General features: G+C 40.5%; 1 protein-coding gene across 2 annotated transcripts in view; it reads right to left on the bottom strand.

Annotated features, from left to right (window-relative positions):
• The window catches only part of LOC128705483 (cytochrome P450 2L1), a 309,064-nt gene that overhangs the window by 267,460 nt on the left and 16,008 nt on the right, over positions 1-25,596 (bottom strand). The gene's annotated exons all lie outside the window — the stretch shown is intronic.

Raw genomic sequence — 25,596 nt, 5'->3', positions numbered from 1 at the left:
TGTTACCCTGAACTTCTAAGGCTGTCGACCATGGAATTCCTTGATACAACTTTCTCAACTTTTTGAAAATCAATTGGATGGTTAAAATCAAGCAAGTCCATGGTCGACAGGAATATAATTGAATCTTGTTTCATAAAAAGCAGTTTTGACAATAATATGAATATTTCCTTTGGTTTATATAAATTAGATCCATTTATAATTAATAGAATTTGGGAAGAATTTAATAATACATTAGACAAATAATAGTTTTTAAAATTCTTATTTCTTGGGTAGAATAGTTTGTTGGTGGGTTGTGTGAAGGACCTGTCCAGTTGGGCCGGCGGGCCTACTGCAATGTTCCCTTACGAGTCGTGCATCAGGTGTTTTCTTTGTTGTGGGATCTGTATATACCTTCCTATGATGCTCTACTTTCATTGTTCCTTGATAATGTGAGTAGTCACGAAAGCGCTTGGAAATTCTCTATTCTTTCACAGTGGTTGTTTTGCATATTCTGAAATCACCTGTTTACTGTGATCTTATTGTATATATATATATATATATATATATATATATATATATATATATATATATATATATATATATATATATATATATATATATATATATATATATATATATATGTATATATATACACAACATCATGGTATCTTGATTCAGAGGACATCTACATGACCTTCTTCACGACTTCTACAACTAGCCCATGAATTTGGGAAGGACCTACTTCCACTGGGGAATCCCGCCTACCAGTGACTATGCCCTCGTCTGGACACGTCTCTCTTCACTGACGCCTATATAAGCGCCAGTCTCCTCACCTGTGCTTCAGAATCTCTACAACCACGGTGTTGTAAACACCACCTCCAAGGCTGAGGGACTGATTACCTCATCTTTTGTATATAGTTCTTCTGTTTTCTAATTATGTCCAAGAATTTGTATTGATAAAGCCACTGGATGGCGAAACGTTTACAATAAAGATAACCAGATGTTGCACAAGTGTCTTAACTTTCATCTTGTCGGTATTGTATACCTGTCTTGCATATATATATATATATATATATATATATATATATATATATATATATATATATATATATATATATATATATATATATATATATATATATATATATATATATATATATATATATATATATATATATGTGTGTGTGTGTGTACTCACCTAGTTGTACTCACCCAGTTGAGGTTGCGGGGGTCGAGTCCGAGCTCCTGGCCCCTCCTCTTCACTGATCGCTACTAGGTCACTCTCCCTGAGCCGTGAGCTTTATCATACCTCTGCTTAAAGCTATGTATGGATCCTGCCTCCACTACATCGCTTCCCAAACTATTCCACTTACTGACTACTCTGTGGCTGAAGAAATACTTCCTAACATCCCTGTGATTCATCTGTGTCTTCAGCTTCCAACTGTGTCCCCTTGTTACTGTGTCCAATCTCTGGAACATCCTGTCTTTGTCCACCTTGTCAATTCCTCTCAGTATTTTGTATGTCGTTATCATGTCCCCCCTATCTCTCCTGTCCTCCAGTGTCGTCAGGTTGATTTCCCTTAACCTCTCCTCGTAGGACATACCTCTTAGCTCTGGGACTAGTCTTGTTGCAAACCTTTGCACTTTCTCTAGTTTCTTCACGTGCTTGGCTAGGTGTGGGTTCCAAACTGGTGCCGCATACTCCAATATGGGCCTAACGTACATGGTGTACAGGGTCCTGAACGACTCCTTATTAAGATGTCGGAATGCTGTTCTGAGGTTTGCTAGGCGCCCATATGCTGCAGCAGTTATTTGGTTGATGTGCGCTTCAGGAGATGTGCCTGGTGTTATACTCACCCCAAGATCTTTTTCCTTGAGTGAGGTTTGTAGTCTCTGACCCCCTAGACTGTACTCCGTCTGCGGCCTTCTTTGCCCTTCCCCAATCTTCATGACTTTGCACTTGGTGGGATTGAACTCTAGGAGCCAATTGCTGGACCAGATCTGCAGCCTGTCCAGATCCCTTTGTAGTTCTGCCTGGTCTTCGATCGAGTGAATTCTTCTCATCAACTTCACGTCATCTGCAAACAGGGACACCTCAGAGTCTATTCCTTCCGTCATGTCGTTCACAAATACCAGAAACAGCACTGGTCCTAGGACTGACCCCTGCGGGACCCCGCTGGTCACAGGTGCCCACTCTGACACCTCGCCACGTACCATGACTCGCTGCTGTCTTCCTGACAAGTATTCCCTGATCCATTGAAGTGCCTTCCCTGTTATCCCTGCTTGGTCCTCCAGTTTTTGCACCAATCTCTTGTGTGGAACTGTGTCAAACGCCTTCTTGCAGTCCAAGAAAATGTGTGTGTGTGTGTGTGTGTGTGTGTGTGTGTGTGTGTGTGTGTGTGTGTGTGTGTGTGTGTGTGTGTGTGTGTGCGTGTGTGTGTGTGTGTGTATATACAGAGAGAGAGAGAGAGAGAGAGAGAGAGAGAGAGAGAGAGAGAGAGAGAGAGAGAGAGAGAGAGAGAGAGAGAGAGAGAGAGAGAGAGGGAGGTTTTTGTGGCATATATGGGTTTGGAAAAGGCGTATGACAGGGTGGATAGGGGGGCAATGTGGCAGATGTTGCAGGTGTATGGTGTAGGAGGTAGGTTACTGAAAGCAGTTAAGAGTTTTTACGAGGTTAGTGAGGCTCAGGTTAGAGTATGTAGGAGAGAGGGAGATTATTTCCCAGTAAAAGTAGGCCTTAGGTTGTGATGTCACCATAGTTGTTCAATATTTTTATAGATGGGGTTGTAAGAGTAGTGAATGCTCGGGTGTTAGCAAGAGATGTGAGGTTAAAAGATAAAGAATCAAACACAAAGTGGGAATTGTCACAGTTGCTCTTTGCTGATGACACTGTGCTTTTGGGAAATTCTGAAGAGAAGTTGCAAAGATTGGTGGATGAGTTTGGTAAAAGAAGAAAATTAAAAGTGAATATAGGAAAGAGTAAGGTTATGAGGATAACAAAAGGATTAGGTAAATAAGGATTGGATATCAGAGTGGGTGGAGAGAGTATGTAATCTATTCAGATATCTAGAAGTGGATGTGTCAGTAGATGAGTCTATGAAAGATGAGGTGCATCATAGAATTGCTGAGGGAAAAAGGGTGAGTGGTGCACTTAGTAGTCTGTGAAGACAAAGTACTTTGTCTGTGGAGGCAAAGAGGGGAATGTATGAGAGTATAGTTTTATCAACACTCTTATATGGGTGTGAAACATGGGTGATGAATGTTTCAACGAGGAGAAGGCTGGAGGCAGCGCGGATGTCATGTCTGAGGGCAATGTGTGGTGTGAATATAAACCAGATAATTCGTAGCTTGGAAATTATTAGGAGGTGCGGGATTACCAAAAGTATTATCCAGAGGGCTTAGGAGGGGTTGTTGAGGTGGTTCGGACATGTAGAGAGGAGGAACAAAGTTGAGTGACATCGAGAGTGTATAAATTTGTAGTGGAGGGAAGGTGGGATAGAGGTCGGCCTAGGAAAGGTTGGAGGGAGTGGGAAAAGGAGGTTTTGTGTGCGAGGGGCTTGAACTTCCAGCAAGCACGCATGACCGTGCTAGATAGGAGCGATTGGAAAGAAATAGTTTTTAGGACTTGTCGTGCTCTTGGAGTGAGCAAGGTAACATTTATGAAGGGGTTCAGGGAAACCGGCAGGCCAGATTTGAGTCCTGGAGTTGGGAAGTACAGTGTCTGCACTCTGAAGGAGGGGTGTTAATGTTGCAGTTTCATAACTGTAGTGTAAAGCACCCTTCTGGCAAGACAGTGATGGAGTGAATGATGGTGAAAGTTTTTCTTTTTCGGGCCACCCTGCCTTGGTGGCCACCCTGCCTTGGTGGGAATCAGCCAGTGTGATAATAAAAAAAATATGTATATATATATATATATATATATATATATATATAAACACTGATCCCTGGCTGAAGGGGGGCCCAGGCAATTTCCGCGCACGCTCAACCAAAAATCGAAAAATGCTGGAAATTGAGTTATATATACCGAAAAATAGCTTAACTCTTTAGCAATACAATGGTACCAGAATTCAAATTCAAATTCAAATTCAAATTTTATTCTCTATAAGGATTACAATGTTGAATTTACAGAATTTGGTTATTGTGTGGTTTACATGTAGTTAAATAATGATTACAGAGTGTACCACTAGAACACCTAGCATGGCTAGGCATTTCGGGCAGACTTAGTTTAATTCTTTATTTTAAAATATTACAAATTATGAGGTAAGTTGGTATTATGGCTAAGTGACTAAATACTAGTTTGTGAGTTTAGCAATGTGAATGCTTTTGTTTTGGCACAGTACATAGTTTCAGTATTGGAGTATCACAGGATTCATTATTTTAAGATTGAGATTAATATTTCTGTTTATGGTCAAATGGGTGAGTGAGTGTAAGTGTGAACCACCAGGTGGTATTCGTGTAGTTAGTTGACAGGGTGTATCAGGGAGATAAGATGTTTTCTAATGGTAGTTTTGAAGGTGATGAATGTGTCTGCAGTTCTAGAGTTCTCAGGTAGGGTGTTCCAGATTTTAGGGCCTTTGACATACATTGAATTTTTGTAAAGGTTTAGTCGGACACGGGGAATGTCATAGAGATGTTTGTGTCTGGTGTTATGCCTGTGGGTTCTGTCACAACTATCAAGAAAGCGTTTTAGGTCAAGGTTGATATTGGAGTTTAAGGTCCTGTAGATGTAGATTGCACAGTAGTAAGTGTGGATGTACTGAACAGGGAGTAAGTTTAGATCTATGAAGAGTGAGGGGGTGTGTTGCCAGGGATGGCATTTAGTGATTATTCTTACTGCAGCTTTTTGTTGGGTTATTATTGGCTTTAGGTGTGTTGCTGCAGTTGATCCCCAAGCACAAATAGCATAGGTGAGGTATGGATAAATAAGTGAGTGGTATAGTGTGAGAAGGGCATTTTGCGGCACGTAGTATCGTATCTTGGAGAGGATCCCAACCGTTTTGGATACTTTTTTGGTTATGTGCTGGATATGGGTGCTGAAATTCAGGTTGTTGTCAAGGTATAGGCCTAGGAATTTGCCCTCATTATGTCTGGTAATTAGAGTGTTGTCGATCTTAATGTTAATTTGTGCATCTCCTGCTCTGCTACCAAACATAATATAGTAGGTTTTGTCAGTGTTAAGCGTAAGTTTATTGGCTGTCATCCAAGTCGATATTTTGATCAGCTTCTCGTTAACGATGGTGTTGAGGGTGGCAAGATTAGGGTGAGAGATGACATAAGTCGTGTCGTCAGCAAAGAGAATGGGTTTCAGGTGTTGGGATACGTTTGGAAGATCATTGGTGTATATGAGGAAGAGCAGGGGACCAAGGACACTTCCCTGTGGAACTCCAGTATCAAGTGGCCGTGTTGTTGATGCTGTGTCTTTAATGGTGACATACTGATACCTATTAGTAAGGTAAGATTTGAAATAAGCAAGCGCATGGCCTCTTATACTGTAATGGTCAAGTTTGTGGAGTAGGATGTCGTGGTCTACTGTGTCAAAAGCTTTTCTTAGGTCAATAAAAATTCCTAGTGGATATTCCTTATTTTCCAATGCTGTGTAAAGCAGATCTAGCATTTTTATGATTGCATCATTAGTGCTTTTATTTTTCCTGAATCCAAATTGGCAGGGGTTGAGTATGTTTTGTGTTGTTATAAATGAATATAGTCTCCTGTGCACGAGTTTCTCAAAGATTTTGGATAGCAATGGTAAGTTTGATATTGGCCTATAGTTGTTTAAATCTGTAGGGTCACCACCTTTATGTATTGGTGTAACCCTTGCCATCTTGAGTAGTTTCGGGAAGGTGCTAGTTTCTAGTGACTTGTTAAAAACTAATGAAATAGCATGCAAAAGGACATGGGCCGCTCGCTTGTACAGTAATGGTGGGACATGAGACAGATTCCCTGAGTTATTTTTAAGTGAGTTTATAATCTTGGTGACTTCCGAGGGCTCAGTTGGTGCAAGATAGAAGGAATTTAGGAAATTCCCATCTAGGTAGTCCCTGGCATGGGCATTGGTATGTGGGATTTTATTGGCGAGATTAGATCTATGGTTGAGAAGAAGTCGTTTATCTTGTTAGCTGTGTCAGTGGGATGTAGTGGTGTTTCATTAGGTTTAGTTAGGACAATATTCTTGTTTTTTTTTCAGTTTGTGGGTCCCTAGAATCTGAGAGTGTTTTCCAGGTCTTTTTTATATCTCCTCTAGTGTCTGTGAATCTACTGGAGTAGTATAGTTGTTTGGCTTTCTTTATTACTTTGGTGAGAACTGATGAATAGTGTTGATGAATATCTTTGTGTATTAAGCCCTGTCTATATTGCTTTTCATATTGGTGTTTCTTGTCAATGGATTTCGGAATGGTGCTGGTTAGCCATGGGCAACCAAGCCGCTTGTTTGTGATCTGTTTTGTTTTTATAGGACAATGTTTGTTGTATAGTCTAAGTAATTTGTTAAGAAAAATGTCTGTCCAGTCATCAATACCATTGGCCTTGGAGAATTCTGTAGGCCAGTCAACAGTCTCCAAGTCAGCTGTGAACTTCCTTATTAAGGCCTCGTCATGGAGTCTAAATGAGACTTTGTTGTATTCAAGTGGTGGTTTACTAATGTTTGTCAGGAGGAAGGTAGGGTAGTGGTCTGTTGTGCTATCTGTGATTATCCCTGATTTAAGGGGGGCTAGTATATTGGTCCATATGTGGTCTATTATGGTTGCACTTGTCTCAGTGAGCCTGGTTGGTTTAGTTATTGTTGGTATGAGAAGTGTGTTGTTCATATTGTTGATGAAATCAGTTACAGGCTGATCATCTAGTAAGCCAAGGTTGATGTTGAAGTCTCCAGCTAAGAGAAGGTGGTGCTTATTCATTTGTCTGTTTGTTATTAGTAACTTTAATTTCTCACTGAAATTTGGGATGTTTGTGTGAGGTATCCGGTAAATGGCACCGATTGTTATAGGTGTCTTAAGGTTTTTTACAGTAAAATTAGCAAAAATGTATTCCCCATATTCATCACTAAAGCAAGTGGTGCTAATACAAGATAATTGGTTAGAGTAATAGATTGCAATAGCACCCCCAACTTGGTATGGTCTGCAGTTGTGAATTGCTGTGTATCCTGGTAGAGGGTAGATATCTATTGTGTCCTGCTTAAGCCAGGTCTCAGTAAGAATAATGCAGGAGAAGTCTGTCTTTAGTGATTCAAGGAGTGCCAGGAGGCCATCATAGTGTTTGCTTAAGGACCTGATGTTGTAATTAAGTACTGATAGACTTTTAGCATTGTTTAGGATAGTGCTGGCTTGTGTTGCTGTGTAATAAAGGCAGTTACTTTCCAATAGGTTTTGATTGGGTGTCAGATTATGGAGGTTTAGATCAGGGTCAACTTGATCAATCATCTTCTAGGTTTAAAATTATGGTTATTTATATCCTGAGTTGTGTGTTGAGTTCTAGTACTGATATCTGTAGTGGTAGGAAGTTTGGACAAGTATATAGCTAGAGTATTTTGGTCATGTAGAGTATAGTCACTACTACACATAATGAAGTTGATGTTGTCTATGTGTTGTGCTGGAATGAACTAAAGTACAACTAGGTATAAACTAGTAATATAAAAATACAAATTAAAAATAGAACAGGACTCTCACTTGTAATTGCACTAAGGTCTAATATAATGACTTTTGTGGAGTCTATGTTTTGAGCTAGAATGAGCTATAGTACAACTAGGTTTAATCTAATAATATAAAAATACAAATTACAAATAGCACTAGTCTCTCACTAGTAATTGCACTATGGTCTAATATAGTGAATTTGGTATTGACTATGTATTGAGCTACAATGAGCTATAGTACAACTGAGTTTTATCTAATATAAAAAAGGCACAAGACTCTCAATTGTAATTGCACTAAGGTCTTGTATAAGTTGTTTACAAGAATTAGAGTATAACTAGATTTAAATTGACAGGATAAAATACACAAGTTAAGGTAGCAAAAGAATAATAAAAAAAATGATAAAAATAAAAATGGCAATGACTTGGTTATAATATGCTAGTAAGATGGCAGACAGGATAATATAAAAATTGAAGTTGAAAATACTAGTTTAAAAAAGTATAGAATAAAAATGGTCAATAAAAGAAGTTTACAATAAGTTTGATCAATATAGTTTAAAGCTAAATTGGGCAATAATAGGGATTTTAGAATAAAATTGGGCAATTGAGTATTTTTTAAAGTGAGGTAGAATTATTGAAGACAAGTTATGGTTAGTTTATAGTAAAATAAGATGGAACAGTGATGTGGTAAGTTGTAAAAAAGGAGATAGATTCTGTAGATATTAAACACAATTAAGACTATGAGGTAGAATGGTCGTTGAATACAACAATGACAATCAAAAGTAGTTGGGGTATTAGAATTTTAGGGGGGCACAAATTTATGACAATATAACACTAACTGTGGACTGCCATTGTCTGCATCGCTCTAGGGCCGTGTAGACCTCCTGCGCAAATGCACTTCAGTTCCCTGACTGCAGTAGTGTGAGGTGGTGCTTGTCGCGCCTCTGTCGTCAGCCCAGGAGAACTACCATTAGTCAACATGGCGTTCAGTTATAGATGCAGGATTAACACTGTCGGCGTTAAACTTCTCAGTGGGGCAATAACGCCAGCTTCAGCCCAGGTATTACTACCTAAAATCATCAGAGACACCTATGGCATTCAGGATGGAGAGTTGTACGGAGTAGCATTGAACGGAGCAGGTAGATTTTTTGTGAAACTGCTCTCAGCAACGGTTCATGAGTCGTTGGTCAACCGTTTTCAGGACGTAAGTCTTGATGCAACACCAGCTGTGCGTGTGAGGATGATCGATGTATCCAGACATTATACATGGATTAAACTGCGTAATGTCCCCTTTGAGGCTGATGAGACAGATATCAGAAAAGTTTTTGAGGAATACGGAACTGTTCATTTGGCCCAGCATGGTAAGTGGGTGACGGGTGCCTACACAGGTCTGCCGGAGGGCACTTTTAACCTAAAAATGACATTGCGACACCCCATACCATCTTACGTGTACCTGAAGGAATTCAGGACACAGGTCATGGTGTCATACGCCGGGCAAAGGCGTACATGCCAACTATGTGGGGAATATGATCACATAGCGGCAGAGTGTGGGAAGTGGCAACGAGCTCCTGGCCCAGCGGCGGAGACATCTGCTTCTACACCGGGGGAAGCAGGTGATGATCAACGACGTGAAGGAGGGCGTGGTCGTCTATGGAGCGAGGTAGTGGATGAGGCGCATAAGGCTGGGGGAGAGGGTGAGGCCCTTGACCAGTTACCTGGCCCAGAGACACTTCCAGTGGATCGGGTTGAGCAAAAAGTACAGTAGGAAGTGTTGGAAATTGAGGAGGAATTAGCCGAGGTTCTGAAGTCCTTGTCACTGCCTGAGGAGGTGGCTGCTCCTGGAAAGGTGGTAGAAGACGAGGTGAAGGCTGTGGTGCATCAACAACAGAACTATTCAGACGACGGGAGTGACAGCGTGACTGAAGTGTCACCGAGATCATTGCCACTGTGTACAGTGGAGGTTGAGGTACATTGTGAGGCATCCCCAGACCAAGCCATGGAGAGTGCGCCTGTCACAAGAAAGAGAGCCGCTGCATCGGATTCAGATGATGTCCTAACGCCAGCGCAGTGGACTGGGAAGCAAATATGGGCAGAAGGTGAAGGTAGTGGTGGCCATGACAGGAGGCACCGAAAGAAGGGGGGGGAGAGGGAAGTGTGCAGGTGACATGTGGTCCCACACGTTCTGGTGCCCATCGGAAGAGTGAAGAGAGGAGGCAGGGGTGGAAACTTTAATAGGCCTCTGGTGTATGACAGTAAACGTTAATGGTTTCTGTAATAATGTAAAGAGAGAATGGTTTCGAATGTTTCTGAATAAATTTAGAGTGGATGTTGTGTTCCTTCAGGAGCACAATTTTAAGGAGGGAAGGGTGTTGGAGATGGAGGGGTTTCAGGTGGTAACCCTGCCATCTGCCCGTTTGAAAGGAGGGGTGGGTATATTAATTAGGGAGGCGAGCCCGTTTGTTTTGCAGAGAAGTGAGGGGGGGAGGGGGAAGGGTGTTGCACGTAGATGGTTTGTGGATGGGAAAACGTGTGGCCTTTATTAGCGTATATGTGCCTGCAGAGAATAACTTACAGGTGAAGCAGAAGTTTGTGTGTGAGGACCTTGTGTTTTTTTTCCGTGCATTACCGGAGGTGGCAATAGTAGGAGGTGATTGGAACTGCTTCATTAGGAGGGCTGATGTGGAACCGAAAGGGGCAGGTTATGTGTCGGTGGCCCTACAAGATTTATTGAGGGATATTAGGTTAAGTGATGCATTCGAGGGGAAGGGGGCGTGGGAGACAGAGCATACATTTGTTAGGAGAAGATATGCAGCGAGGTTAGATAGAGTGTATCTTTCTCACGGGGTTGTAGTGAGATTTTTCAAAACTGTTGAAGCAGCATGGTCAGATCATAGAGCAGTGTTGGTGGAGGTTGGGTGGGAGGCGCTTGCGGAAATATACAGGAGTTACTGGAAATTAAACATAAGTGTATTTAGTGATGAGGAGGGATTAGAGGGATTTTCTGTCCTATGGAAGGAGCTTAGCGAGGAGGCACAGGGAGTGGAATTTGTCGTACAATGGTGGGATTGTGTAGCCACGGAAAGGATTAGGAAATATTATGTGGGGGTGGGCAAATGTATAAATGACTTTAAATATGGGCTTTCAAATTATTTAGAGGACAGGTTAAGGGGCTGTTATGGGAAGGGGGCTGTGGGGGGCAACTATCCTATGGATGAAATTGTCGAGGTCAAGGGGAGATTGAGGGAGTTACAAAATGAGAGGTTTCAAGCGGTAAGGGTGCAGGCAGGGGTAGAGGAGGTGCTTTGGGGAGACAAACCATCGGCGTGTGTGTTGCGACGTCAAAAACAAAGACAGCAGGTTACAGCTATTCCGAGGTTAGAGGTACATGAGATGGCGGGGGGTTATAGAATGGGTCAGGAGATACTAACTACGAAAGGAATGTGTGCATATGTGGATAAATGGTATGAAGGGTATTGGACAAGTGGGAAGGTGGGGAATGTGGATTTAGAGAAGGTGTGTGAGTATGTGACGTGTAATTTAGGGAATAGTGATAGAAAGGCTTTAGGAGGGGTAATAACGGAAGAGGAAATAGAGTTGGCTTTAAGGGGAATGAGGAAAAGCAAAGCACCGGGAATAGACGGTCTCCCGGCTGAATTTTATCTCCAACATTGGGAGGTGATAAGGGGTTTCATGGGTAGGTTATTTAATCAGATGAAGGAGAAGGGTGTGATGGGGGACAAGCAAGCAACAGCAGTTGCAGTGTTGGTCCAGAAGGGTAAGGGGCAGCACACCCTCAAGGAGTACCATGCCATATCTCTGTTATGTGCTGATTATAAGTTGTTCGCTAAAGTCTTGGGTAATCGGTTTAAATGTGTGGTAGGGAGAGTAGTTTCGAAAACGCAGTATGGTTTGCCTGGAAAGTCGATGATTGAGGATCATGGAATACTGAGAAGTTTTGTGGAGTCAAAAGGGGGGGGAGGGAGGGCGGCGTTGTTGGCTTTAGACTGGCAGGGGGCCTATGACAGGGTGGAAAGGGGAGCATTGGGAGCTATACTTATGAGGCAGGGTTATGGGGAAGAAATAGTTAATTGGGTAACCACATTGTACAATGGAGCTAAGATGAGGGTACAGATTAATGGATGCTTGGGGGAGGAGATTGTAATGGGTAGAGGACTTAGGCAGGGGTGTCCCATGTCACAAATGTTGTTTGCGTTCATTCAGGACCCCTTCTATAGAATGGTTGAACGTTGTGTATGTGACACGAGTGGAGGTATGGGGGGGGGGGTCGGGAAAGTGTGACCGGGAATAATAGGATATGTAGACGATACAACAGTCCTGGTTCGAGAGGGGATGGCGTTGGGTGTTTTGGATGATGTGCAACAGTTCCGAAATGCAACAGGGATGCAGGTAAATAGAGAGAAGTCAATGATCATGGGGTTGGGTGATTGGGTGGAGGGGGGGGAGATGTAACGTTGTGAGAAAACAAACGGTGTCTTTAAAAATTTGTGGTATCACCTATAAGGATGACTTGGACGCTGCTCGAGAGAAAAACTCGAATAGATTAATGGAAAGGATTCAGGGGCGTCTGGGTGCATTGCGACCTCATCATCTGACTCTCATGCAACGAGTGATTGTTATAAATGTATTATTGTATAGTAAGGTTTGGCACGTAGCAGCCGTGTTCCCATTAACAGGGACGGCGATTGTGGGAATTCTGAGACGAGTGTTTAACTTTTTGTGGGATTCAAGGTGCGATTGGCTGAGGAGAGAGGTTGTAATGTTACCTGTGTGCCAGGGTGGGTTGGGGTTGATGGATCTGAGAAGGAGGATTAAATGTGTGTTTCTTAACTGGGAAGTTTTGCGCGGTGTGAGTGGAGGGCAGCTGGGAAAAGTACATGATAGATTGGGTAAGTTGTATGGTGGTGTGGAGTTGAGGGAATGTGAAACTGTTTTGAGGGTTTTGATGTTGGTTAGAGAACCCAAGAAAATTCGAGTAAGAGTTTTGTGTAGGCTGCTTGCAGACAGGATTGTTGTACCAGTTGAGGGATTGTTCCCCATGTACGCATGGAAGAGTATTTGGTATAGGTTTAGCAAGTTGAAGTTAAAGCCTAGGGTAAGGGAGGTAACATATCGTTTTTTGCATGGAATACTACCGTCGGGGGAGGTACTAAGAACCAGAGGGGTAATTGTGGGCGGAAGGTGTGGAATCTGTGGGGAGGATGAGACGGCGTTCCATGCAGTATACTTTTGTGGGGGACTGGAGGGTGTTAGGTATTGGTTAAGTAGGGTTGTACAGGGGGTGGGGGGGCCGAGGGGTGTCGGTTCTGCGTCCACTAAGCCTAGATGTGGGAGGGTTCGATGAGAGTGTTATAAGAGCTATGGATTATATAATAGTGGATTATATATATATATCGTGGGTGATGAGGGGGAGGGGGGATTGTGAGGTGCGGAGGCGGGTACTAGCGGTAACGGTTTATTGTACGATGTGTCGTAATAGAGAACTGTATGGGAGGAGGTGGGAGAAGGAATTTTCGGAAGGGTATAGAATGTTAACGTTAGGGTTTCTCATGAATCTACGACTTGGGCTGAGTGAGTAAGGGGTGGGGGTTTGGGGATTACATACGAGAAGGGGGACTTCAGGGGGACACAGTGGGGTCGCCTCCTGGGGAGGGGTGAGAGTAAGGTGTATGTGGGTATATGAAGGTGTAGATGTGTGGCATAAGTGTATGTAGCATGCAAGTGGGCACAGAAAGCAAAGGTGATATCAAGTAATTACGTAGTACCGAATGGAGAATTCTGTGTTTGATGTGTCAGGGTCGTCATGACCTTCTTCGTGTATTAAGTGTGAATGGTGTCAAGATTATATGTGTAAGACCTTGAAGAGCTTTTGGGCTTCTGTAGAGTGTGCGTTTATAGCCTTTATTGGGCATATTTCATGTGCGATAATTGTATCGCAATGAGAGGTTATTTAAATTATGTTGTTTGTGTTTAGTGTTGGGGTTTTTAGCGAGTGTACTGACTTTATTTTAGCATTATATAATGTGCTCATCCAGTTGATGAGAGATGGAATGCTAATGACTTCCATAAATTTGTAATGCCTCGTTAAAATTTTGTAATGGGACAGTATGGTTTAGTCTCTGACTTTATATAATGTGCTCAGGCGGTGGAAGAGGCTGTAGTAATATTTAGTAATATTTATTAATATTTATTTAGTATAAGTGTGAAGCTTAGGATTTTCATTTTTTTTTTCAATGCTTAAAGAAGGATTGTAGTGAGGCACGTATGTATGTTTTTAGGTAATTCTTATTGTCTAGGGGATAATTTTGGGAAGAGCATGTACTTGTTTTTGACTGAGATTGTGATGTAGGTCATTACTCTGATTATATACTGTGAAGGTTGTGAACCTTTGTCATATGTCAGTCACAGTATGTTAACTATACAAATCTGAAAGGTTTATATAGTTTATATTTTATATAGTTTATATAGTTATAGTTTATATTGTTTATATTATAGTAGTATGTTATATGGAAAATTTTGTGAGTGTATATGGGTAACCTCTTTTATGTCAATTACAATGTGTTGTTAAAACTTGTTAGTGTATGTTGTGTAGGATTGTTAGTGTATGTTGTGTAGGATTGTTAGTGTATGTTGTGTAGGATTGTTAGTGTATGTTGTGTAGGATTGTTAGTGTATGTTGTGTAGGATTGTTAGTGTATGTTGTGTAGGATTGTTAGTGTATGTTGTGTAGGATTGTTAGTGTATGTTGTGTAGGATTGTTAGTGTATGTTGTGTAGGATTGTTAGTGTATGTTGTGTAGGATTGTTAGTGTATGTTGTGTAGGATTGTTAGTGTATGTTGTGTAGGATTGTTAGTGTATGTTGTGTAGGATTGTTAGTGTATGTTGTGTAGGATTGTTAGTGTATGTTGTGTAGGATTGTTAGTGTATGTTGTGTAGGATTGTTAGTGCATGTTGCATAGGATTGTTAGTGTATGTTGTGTAGGATTGTTAGTGTATGTTGTGTAGGATTGTTAGTGTATGTTGTGTAGGATTGTTAGTGCATGTTGCATAGGATTGTTAGTGTATGTTGTGTAGGATTGTTAGTGTATGTTGTGTAGGATTGTTAGTGTATGTTGTGTAGGATTGTTAGTGCATGTTGCATAGGATTGTTAGTGTATGTTGTGTAGGATTGTTAGTGTATGTTGTGTAGGATTGTTAGTGTATGTTGTGTAGGATTGTTAGTGCATGTTGCATAGGATTGTTAGTGTATGTTGTGTAGGATTGTTAGTGTATGTTGCATAGGATTGTTAGTGTATGTTGTGTAGGATTGTTAGTGTATGTTGTGTAGGATTGTTAGTGCATGTTGCATAGGATTGTTAGTGTATGTTGTGTAGGATTGTTAGTGTATGTTGTGTAGGATTGTTAGTGTATGTTGTGTAGGATTGTTAGTGCATGTTGCATAGGATTGTTAGTGTATGTTGTGTAGGATTGTTTGTGTATGTTGCATAGGATTGTTAGTGTATGTTGTGTAGGATTGTTAGTGCATGTTGCATAGGATTGTTAGTGTATGTTGTGTAGGATTGTTAGTGCATGTTGTGTAGGATTGTTAGTGTATGTTGTGTAGGATTGAGGATCCTACTGTACCCATTTTATATCTTTATTTAATATTAAGCTGTAAAGTTTTTAAATAAAAAACAAAAAAAAAAACTGTGGACTGTGGGTATTATCTGCACTTTACTCTGATTCTGTTAGTCCAGCCTCACTTAGGAATGTTTTAAGGTCATGTTCTGTGGAGATGAAGTATCTCTTCCCAGTGGGCTGTTTCCTAACTGCTATTTTTCCATCCCTCACAAAGCACTGGTGGATTTTTTGGGCATAGCGCAATTTTCTTAGCCGATAAAGAAGGTTTTGTCTCGTTTTGGTAAGGCACTCATTGACGTAAACATCAGTTTTCATAGAAATAGATGTTTTTAGTAGGTTGTTTCTTTGTAGGCTAGTTTGGAATTTTAACAGCACTGTTTTTTTACCTGCTTGGTAGCCCATCAGTTTGCAATCCTTTAAGTCATCACTACGTATGTTAAGGCGAAGGTGGTCCTTGATAAGCTGTAGGGTGGTCTCCATGCAGGTCTTTTGGGTGACTGCGGCTGGGAGATGTTTGCTGTTAACTACAACAGCGTCAGATAGCTGCTGTTGGTCATTATGGTCTTGGAAGTTGGTTATGACATTGGCAAGTTGTTGGTCCACTCTTGATCTTTCCTCTGTAATGTTGGTAGTAAGTAGGGTGACTTGGTCTTTTAGAGTGTTGATGGTGTCTAGGGACTGGGTGTGGGTGTTGCTTTGTTGTTCCAGAGTGTCTAGTTTATGTTCAAGAGCAGTGATCTTGTTGAGGTAATCTGCATTGCTAGCTTTTAGTTCCTGCATTTCTTGAGTTAGTTTGGTGATCGTTTCGTTCTAAATCGTAAAGAGTTTAGCTATTTCTGGGTCGGTGATCTTCTTGACATCAAATACTGGGACGTTTCTACAAGAAAGGCCTGGTGGCCTGGTGGCTAAAGCTCCCGCTTCACACACGGAGGGCCCGGGTTCGATTCCCGGCGGGTGGAAACATTCGACACGTTTCCTTACACCTGTTGTCCTGTTCACCTAACAGCAAATAGGTACCTGGGTGTTAGTCGACTGGTGTGGGTCGCATCCTGGGGGACAAGATTAAGGACCCCAATGGAAATAAGTTAGACAGTCCTCGATGACGCACTGACTTTCTTGGGTTATCCTGGGTGGCTAACCCTCCGGGGTTAAAAATCCGAACGGAATCTTTTCTTATCTGTCATTTATATCAGGTATGGTGACAGTGATATTGGTAGCGAGTCTGCTCACAGCCCATATATATTTTGGAATTTTTTCCTTGTTTTTTATCGCTTTTTCTTGCATTATTCTTTCTAATATAATATCTGACTATTTAGCATCATAAAACAGTAGGCGGAGCTTATCCGAAGACTTAGAGACAACCTGGAACCATATGGGGACGCTCGGCTCCAGAGAGTGCCAGGAGAAATCACTTCATTATTACGCTTATATCAGCTTATATATCAACTCTACGGCTTATTTATCTATCAGAATTGATCTAATATGATATAACAAACACTGTAAATTACATACAAACATGTTATATACTCTAGACTGAATAAAATAGGTCATAATATGGCCAGAGATTATCGGGAATATTTCGATATAAATGAGTTACTCCTCTCCATGTTGTCTTTGAGTAAGAGAAAACGGTGTTTTGAAGAGGATAACTGCACCAGAACATCAGTTTACTAAGAAATACACCCAAACATACGCGATTTTCGCGATTTTTTTTTTTTTTTGAGACGGTGGGCCGGCCGGCGCTCCCGGCCAATATCTCGGAAGTAACTTATTCACCTAATGTACCTATTTCTTCCTTTATTACTTAATTAAATGGAATAATATTCACGTCATTTCTCCCAATACACACAACTACAACAGTCAGACGGACACCACACAGGTAACCTCCCTGGAAATTGGAGATGAGTCAGATGCACAGGACCTACCTGCAATGAATGATGAAACAGAGAACACTAATGTAACCATGGTACCTGTTAAGGTGATAGGTGTTAAAGAAAGCACTAACCCAGAAGTGCCATCCTCTGGAGAGGCATTGGATTCGCCTGACCTTCCTCATATTATAACAACTTTCCAGAAAAAATTGAGCATTTTGAACAGATCCTGACAAGTTTAATAAATATATGTAATCAGGATGATGCTCTTGAGCATGGTGATGATGTCAAAAGTGCAGCAATCTCCGTTCAGCTTCCAGCAATTTGTGAGAAAGAAGCCCATAACTCTTGCCTTCAAGACTTGCCTTATCACTGGCTGCCAAAATGCCGAAAAATGCTTAAAAATAAAGGTCCTGAAGATAAAGACGTACAAACTATGCTATTTGCTCTTAAGTATCTGCACACTGCAGTCAAAGCATAATAATTTTACCATCTTATGAGCAAGAGATTGTAATAACTCACTACAATGGATACATTACAAATCTTTTCATGGAACATTGCTTCCATCAGGAAGCGGTTGCCTGACTTACATCATATTAGTGCAACCAAGAATATTGATGTCATCTGTTTGCAGGAATGTAGATTGAAAGATGGAGCACCTCCACCAAACTTGCCTGGATATGCAGCTTATAACCTAAGGTCAACCAACTGTTGTGTGATGTATGTCAGAAAGAGCTTGCCACATTCACTCCTTTCCTTGCAGAGTCGAGTTAACATGCAGTATCATGGTGTCAAAGTATATGCAGGCGATTTTTCCATAAACATTTTTAATCTCTATGCCCCAGCGAACCAGCTTCGACCTGATGCTTTACCAGATCGCATCAATAGTGAACCTACCATCATTCTTGGAGATTTTAATGCCAGACATAAGAATATTGGTGGGTCTATAACAAACACCAATGGAACTAAACTAGTGAGATTGCTAAATGAGCATGATAATGTTCGAATTGTGGGCACTACTGAGCCTACTCACATATATGGTGGCATGCTAGATCTGTGTCTTGGATTTAATACATCATATACGATGCATGACTCTGTCATAGTTGATGATCTTCTATCTGATCACTTCCCAAGACTAACAACTGTCAATCTTGATCACATCTCCAGCAATCAAGGAGCTAAATACAGAAGGAGGAAACTTATTCTCAAACCAGAACACAGAGACAACTTTATTAACCACTTGGATCAATGGTATAAGAATTACGAGCCCATTGGCACACAAAAATTTAATGATGATTTAATTACCACTACTGAGAGTGTTCTCACAGATCAAGTGGGCAGGAATAGGAAACAAAAACCCTCCACTATAAATAACAATAAAAACCAATGTAAATACTATAATGATCCACAGCTGTGCAATCTAACACATGCAGCTAGGAGGATTGGTAAAGCATACCGTGAATGTAGAACCCCAGACCTGCTCAGAACGTTCCAAGCTGCACTAACAAATGCAAGGAATAGAAAGGAAGAACTTAGGCAACAGGAATGGGAACAGTTTGTTAGTTTGGCTTGGAAAGGTATAAATAAAATAACCAGGAAAAAGACTGGCAATGTTGCTCATCCCTTTCCTCTTGAAAAAGCAAATGACCTCATAAATGACTGGTCCAAAACATCCAGGCATGAAAGCCTTCCATCTCATATTAGAAAAAATTTAGAGAGTACTTCTGAAGAAATGTTGAAACTGATTAATTTTATGAGCCAAAATATTTATGAGAGTGATTGCCTCTTTACCGAGTATGAATTAGATAATGCATTAACCAAAGGTCGATCAACTGCTCCTGGAGAGGATGGTATAACCTATGATATTCTCAGAACTCTAAGGCACGTGCCTGATAACCCTTTGTTGGCACTGTATAATCTCAGTTACATTGAGGGCGTTCTTCCTACTTCCTGGACCAATAGTCTCATTGTGCCTATCCCTAAGCCCCAACAGCCTGATACATTTAGGCCGATCTCCTTAACTAGTTGTCTTTGTAAAACTTTTGAAAGAATGATGCTTAACAGACTGTACTACAGAATCAGACACCAACTTTCCCCTACCTCTATGGGTTCATGAAAGGTAAAAGTGTGCAGAACTGTATTTCCACCTTTCTCACTGCACACACCTCTACTAGTTTTACCACTTTTCTTGATCTAAAATCTGCATTTGATATTGCAAACAGAACCGTTATACTACATGAACTAGCCAAAATGAATATTGGTGGTAGCTTACTCTGCTGGATAATAGGATACCTGTCAAATAGAGTATCCTCTGTCCTTTACCAAGGCTTCAGAAGTGATTCTAAAGAAATGTCTTTAGGTACACCGCAGGGAGGAGTTCTTAGTCCCATGCTATTTAATATTCTGATTAATGCTCTCCTAAATGCTCTACCTGCCTCACCTAAACATATAGCTATAAGCTATGCTGATGATATCATGATCCATACAACAGGGCATAAGAAGATGAATACCATTCTTAATGAAGTTCAAGCAATTTGTAATCGACTAGGCCTCATAATATCTTCCTCTAAAACAAAGATATTAACAAGCAAACGACATCCCCCACCCATCTATTTGCAGGGTGAAATCATTAGCTACGTTAAAACTTACAGACATCTTGGTGTAGATGTACCCTTTAACAAATCCACTATACCACAACTAAACAAGAAATGTAAAGCTAGGCTAAATGCTCTCAAAGCTGTTGCTGGCTACAATCCCAACTATGGTGCTAATGTGAGAATCGTGAGAATGATGTACATAGCCTATGTTAGGTCCTTAATTGATTATGCTGCTCCCATGTTGATATTAGCTAGAGAAAGTTCTCTCCGACCCTTGGAGTTAATGCAAAATGAAGCTCTCAGGATTATTCTTGGCTGTCCCAGATCTACAAAAGTTCTTAACATGAGGAAGGAGCTTGGTATTTCTAGTATCAGTGATAGGATTGTTGAAATTAACACTGTACTCGGTATTAGAATGTTGAGAAACGAACCAGACACTATCACAGTGAATCTTACCAAGTGTCTAGAGGTAAATACACACAGATCTAAATGGATTGTGAAAACGTGCAATTGCATTAAGTTTTATAACCTGCATGAACTGTATCACTGTAGGCAACAAGAGCATTTCACCCCTCCATGGAAGATGTGTTCATTTAATATCACATACCTACAAGTCCCTCCCAAGAAGCTCATTGCTAGTAATCCCTTCCTTAAATCTCTTGTTACAGCAACTGCTCAAGAAGAAATTTTTCGCCTAGCTGGTAGTAACAAGTTATCACAAGTTATATACACTGATGGATCTAAACAGGAGTCTTTTGGCAGGGCTGCATCTGCTCTTGTTGCCACCTCCCTAGTTAAGAACGATAATAAATTTGTTGAGTTAGGCATAAGAATTAACAACTGGGCGTCTACACTGCAAACTGAATTGTTTGCAATCCTAATGGCGCTAAAGCTAACCTATGACACTGAGCTTGACTCTATCATCATTACTGATTCTATGTCATCATTGAAGGCTCTTGGCTCATATAATGACTCCAACAACATGCTCATTGGGGAAGCCAGGTATAGATACTCAAAAATTAGGGACAAAGGAATTAATGTACAATTGCTATGGATCCCATCACACATTGGATTACTCCTTCATGATAAAGTTGATATGTTAACCAAGAAGAGTATCCAGAAGGAGAACGTAGAATATAACTTTGGTATAACTGTGTCTAGCATTAGGAATAATATTAGGAGAGAAGTAAATAATGAAAATGATTGTTATAGGAATGCAGTTAGAAGCCTGAGTAGATCTATAACCCACTATGATAACATGAACGTAGATAAGTATGTTTATGGAGCAACTTGCAATGTGAACAGACTGACTGATGTTGTAGTGGCCAGGCTTAGGCTTGGTTACAAGTACTTCTGGCAGTTTGGGAGACACACAGATGATGATCAAACTAAATGTAAATTATGTGATCAGGCATATGGTCACTCTCTTGAACACTATGTGCTTAATTGTCCACTTATTGAGGAATACAGAGACAGACAGTATAATAACCTATGTGACATGTCAAGATATCTTATTAATGAAAATAAGATACCAGATATACTAAGCAAATTTCCTAAATTTGCTTGTAACAGATAAGTGAACTATAGATATGTAGATATAAATCCATATGTATTCCTGTTAACCCTTTGGGGCCTAGTTCCTAGGCCTTTTGTGTATCCATATGCTCTCGCGCTACCGTCCACAGGATGGATATGGGGTGCACAATAAACTAGCCACTTCGGTGGCAAAATCTAAATCTAAATCACCTAATGTACCTATTTCTTCCTTTATTACTTAATTAAATGGAATAATATTCACATTTCATTTTTCAATTCAATTCAAAGTTTATTCTCTATAAAGATTACAATGTTGAATTTACAGAATTTGGTTATTGTGTAGTTTACATGTAGTTAAATAATGAGTACAAAGTGTACCACTAGAACACCTAGCATGGCTAGGCATTTCGGGCAGACTTAGTTTAATTCTTTATTTTAAAATATTACAAATTATGAGGTAAGTTGGTATTATGGCTAAGTGACTAAATACTAGTTTGTGAGTTTAGCAATGTGAATGCTTTTGTTTTGGCACAGTACATAGTTTCAGTATTGGAGTATCATAGGATTCATTATTTTAAGATTGAGATTAATATTTCTGTTTATGGTCAAATGGGTGAGTGTAAGTGTGAACCACCAGGTGGTATTCGTGTAGTTAGTTGATGGGGTGTATCAGGGATGTTTTCTAATGGTAGTTTTGAAGGTGATAAATGTGTCTGCAGTTCTAGAGTTCTCAGGTAGGGTGTTCCAGATTTTAGGGCCTTTGACATACATTGAATTTTTGTAAAGGTTTAGTCGGACACGGGGAATGTCGTAGAGATGTTTGTGTCTGGTGTTATGCCTGTGGGTTCTGTCACAACTATCAAGAAAGCGTTTTAGGTCAAGGTTGATATTGGAGTTTAAGGTCCTGTAGATGTAGATTGCACAGTAGTAAGTGTGGATGTACTGAACAGGGAGTAAGTTTAGATCTATGAAGAGTGGGGGGATGTGTTGCCAGGGATGGGATTTAGTGATTATTCTTACTGCATCTTTTTGTTGGGTTATTATTGGCTTTAGGTGTGTTGCTGCAGTTGATCCCCAAGCACAAATAGCATAGGTAAGGTATGGATATATAAGTGAATGGTATAGTGTGATAAGGGCAGTTTGCGGCACGTAGTATCGTATCTTGGAGAGGATCCCAACCGTTTTGGATGCTTTTTTGGTTAAGTGTTGGATATGGGTGCTGAAATTCAGGTTGTTGTCAAGGTATAGGCCTAGGAATTTGCCCTCATTATGTCTGGTAATTAGAGTGTTGTCGATCTTAATGTTAATTTGTGCATCTCCTGCTCTGCTACCAAACATAATATAGTAGGTTTTGTCAGTGTTAAGCGTAAGTTTATTGGCTGTCATCCAAGTCGATATTTTGATCAGCTCCTCGTTAACAATGGTGTTGAGGGTGGCAAGATTAGGGTGAGAGATGACATAAGTCGTGTCGTCAGCAAAGAGAATGGGTTTCAGGTGTTGGGATACGTTTGGAAGATCATTGATGTATATGAGGAAGAGCAGGGGACCAAGGACACTTCCCTGTGGAACTCCAGTTTCAAGTGGCCGTGTTTTTTTTTTTAGTTTAATATGTTTATTATGCACCCCATACCCATCCAGTGGGCGGTAGTCAAAAGATTACAGAGGTACATAATGGGTCCAGGGACTCGGCCTCAAAGTTTTGATGGCTGAGCAAGTTACAGAGGTAATGAATTCACAATTTACAAAGGTAATGAACTCCAGGTAGGTCTAGTCACAATCATGACAAGTTACAAAGGTATTTACAGATTACAGAGGTACACAATGGGTCCAGGGACCGGGCTCCAAAGTTTTGATGGCTGAACTAGGTACAAGGTAATGATGTAACCCAGCCGGAGCCGGGCGGTAGTGACATCCAAGAGTCTGGTTATTTTGTTGGATGCACCATAGACATGTGGCTCCTCCTGCATGATAGAATGATGATAGATGGACTCACTGGTGTCAATCTCCCTGAGCCTTAAGTCCATAAAATTCAGTTGAAGTTCTTTTCGTATTATTGTTCTCAAACTACTACCTGACAAGCCAAGATTGTAATCTACTCCCTCTTTGAAAGCATACAACTTAGCCCATTTATCAGTTCTATCATGCATCTGAAGACCAATGTGAGATGGAATCCACAGCATGTGCACTCTGACTCCACTGTCCAAAATCCTACCATACCTGTGTCTGGCTTCTGACACAAGCATGCCACAATTTATGCTTAATGAGTTGAGAGCATTTATGGATGACAGAGAATCAGTTACAATTAAACTGTCAATCTTTGATACATAGATGCATTTCAGTGCAAGGAGTATGGCAAACAGTTCTGTCTGAAGGGTAGAGGCCCAATTATTGATGCGTGCTCTAATTTCTTTAAGAGAGCCATCACTCTGGCCGTGTTGCTGATGCTGTGTCTTTAATGGTGACATACTGATACCTATTAGTAAGGTAAGATTTGAAATAAGCAAGCGCATGGCCTCTTATACCGTAATGGTCAAGTTTGTGGTGTAGGATGTCGTGGTCTACTGTGTCAAAAGCTTTTCTTAGGTCAATAAAAATTCCTAGTGGATATTCCTTATTTTCCAATGCTGTGTAAAGCAGATCTAGCATTTTTATGATTGCATCATTAGTGCTTTTATTTTTCCTGAATCCAAATTGGCAGGGGTTGAGTATGTTTTGTGTTGTTATAAATGAATATAGTCTCCTGTGCACGAGTTTCTCAAAGATTTTGGATAGCAATGGTAAGTTTGATATTGGCCTATAGTTGTTTAAGTCTGTAGGGTCACCACCTTTATGTATTGGTGTAACCCTTGCCGTCTTGAGTAGTTTCGGGAAGGTGCTAGTTTCTAGTGACTTGTTAAAAAGTAATGAAATAGCATGCGAAAGGACATGGTCCGCTCGCTTGTACAGTAATGGTGGGACATGAGACAGATTCCCTGAGTTGTTTTTAAGTGACTTTATAATCTCGGTGACTTCCGAGGGCTCAGTTGGTGCAAGATAGAAGGAATTTGGGAAATTCCCATCTAGGTAGTCCCCGGCATGGGCATTGGTATGTGGGATTTTATTGGCGAGATTAGATCCTATGGTTGAGAAGAAGTCGTTTATCTTGTTTGCTGTGTCAGTGGGATGTAGTGGTGTTTCATTAGGTTCAGTTTGTGGGTCCCTAGAATCTGAGAGAGTGTTTTCCAGGTCTTTTTTATATCTCCTCTAGTGTCTGTGAATCTACTGGAGTAGTATAGTTGTTTGGCTTTCTTTATTACTTTGGTGAGAACTGATGAATAGTGTTTAAGAATATCTTTGTGTATTAAGCCCTGTCTATATTGCTTTTCATATTGGTGTTTCTTGTCAATGGATTTCAGAATGGTACTGGTTAGCCATGGGCAACCAAGCCGTTTGTTTGTGATCTGTTTCGTTTTTATAGGACAATGTTTGTTGTATAGTCTAAGTAATTTGTAAAGAAAAATGTCTGTCCAGTCATCAGTACCATTGGCCTTGGAGAATTCTGTAGGCCAGTCAACAATCTCTAGGTCAGCTGTGAACTTCCTTATTGAGGCCTCGTCATGGAGTCTAAATGAGACTTTGTTGAATTCAAGTGGTGGTTTACTAATGTTTGTCAGGAGGAAGGTAGGGTAGTGGTCTGTAGTGCTATCTGTGATTATCCCTGATTTAAGGGGGGCTAGTATATTGGTCCATATGTGGTCTATTATGGTTGCACTTGTCTCAGTGAGCCTGGTTGGTTTAGTTATTGTTGGTATGAGAAGTGTGTTGTTCACATTGTTGATGAAATCAGTTACAGGCTGATCATCTAGTAAGCCAAGGTTGATGTTGAAGTCTCCAGCTAAGAGAAGGTGGTGCTTATTCATTTGTCTGTTTGTTATTAGTGACTTTAATTTCTCACTGAAATTTGGGATGTTTGTGTGAGGTATCCGGTAAATGGCACCGATTGTTATAGGTGTCTTAAGGTTTTTACAGTAAAATTAGCAAAAATGTATTCCCCATATTCATCACTAAAGCAAGTGGTGCTAATACAAGATAATTGGTTAGAGTAATAGATTGCAATACCACCCCCAACTTGGTATGGTCTGCAGTTGTGAATTGCTGTGTATCCTGGGAGTTACGTGGGAGTAAAGGGCAGATTTTTTGCAACATTCCAAGAACTAACAAACTTTATTTTTTGTGAAATAAAGATAAGTTATTTAGAGGCAAGATTCTGGGGTAAATACGTATTAACATTGTTCTCTCGGCACCAAGTGTCCAAACAACCTTACGTCGTCCCATATAGGAATAAATTTTGACACAAGGGCATTTTCAGTAAAT

Source organism: Cherax quadricarinatus, chromosome 92 (assembly GCF_038502225.1).
Source record: "Cherax quadricarinatus isolate ZL_2023a chromosome 92, ASM3850222v1, whole genome shotgun sequence".
NCBI lineage: Eukaryota > Metazoa > Arthropoda > Malacostraca > Decapoda > Parastacidae > Cherax > Cherax quadricarinatus.
Note: the sequence above shows the minus strand (reverse complement) of the source record. Positions and strands in the feature narration are given on the sequence as shown.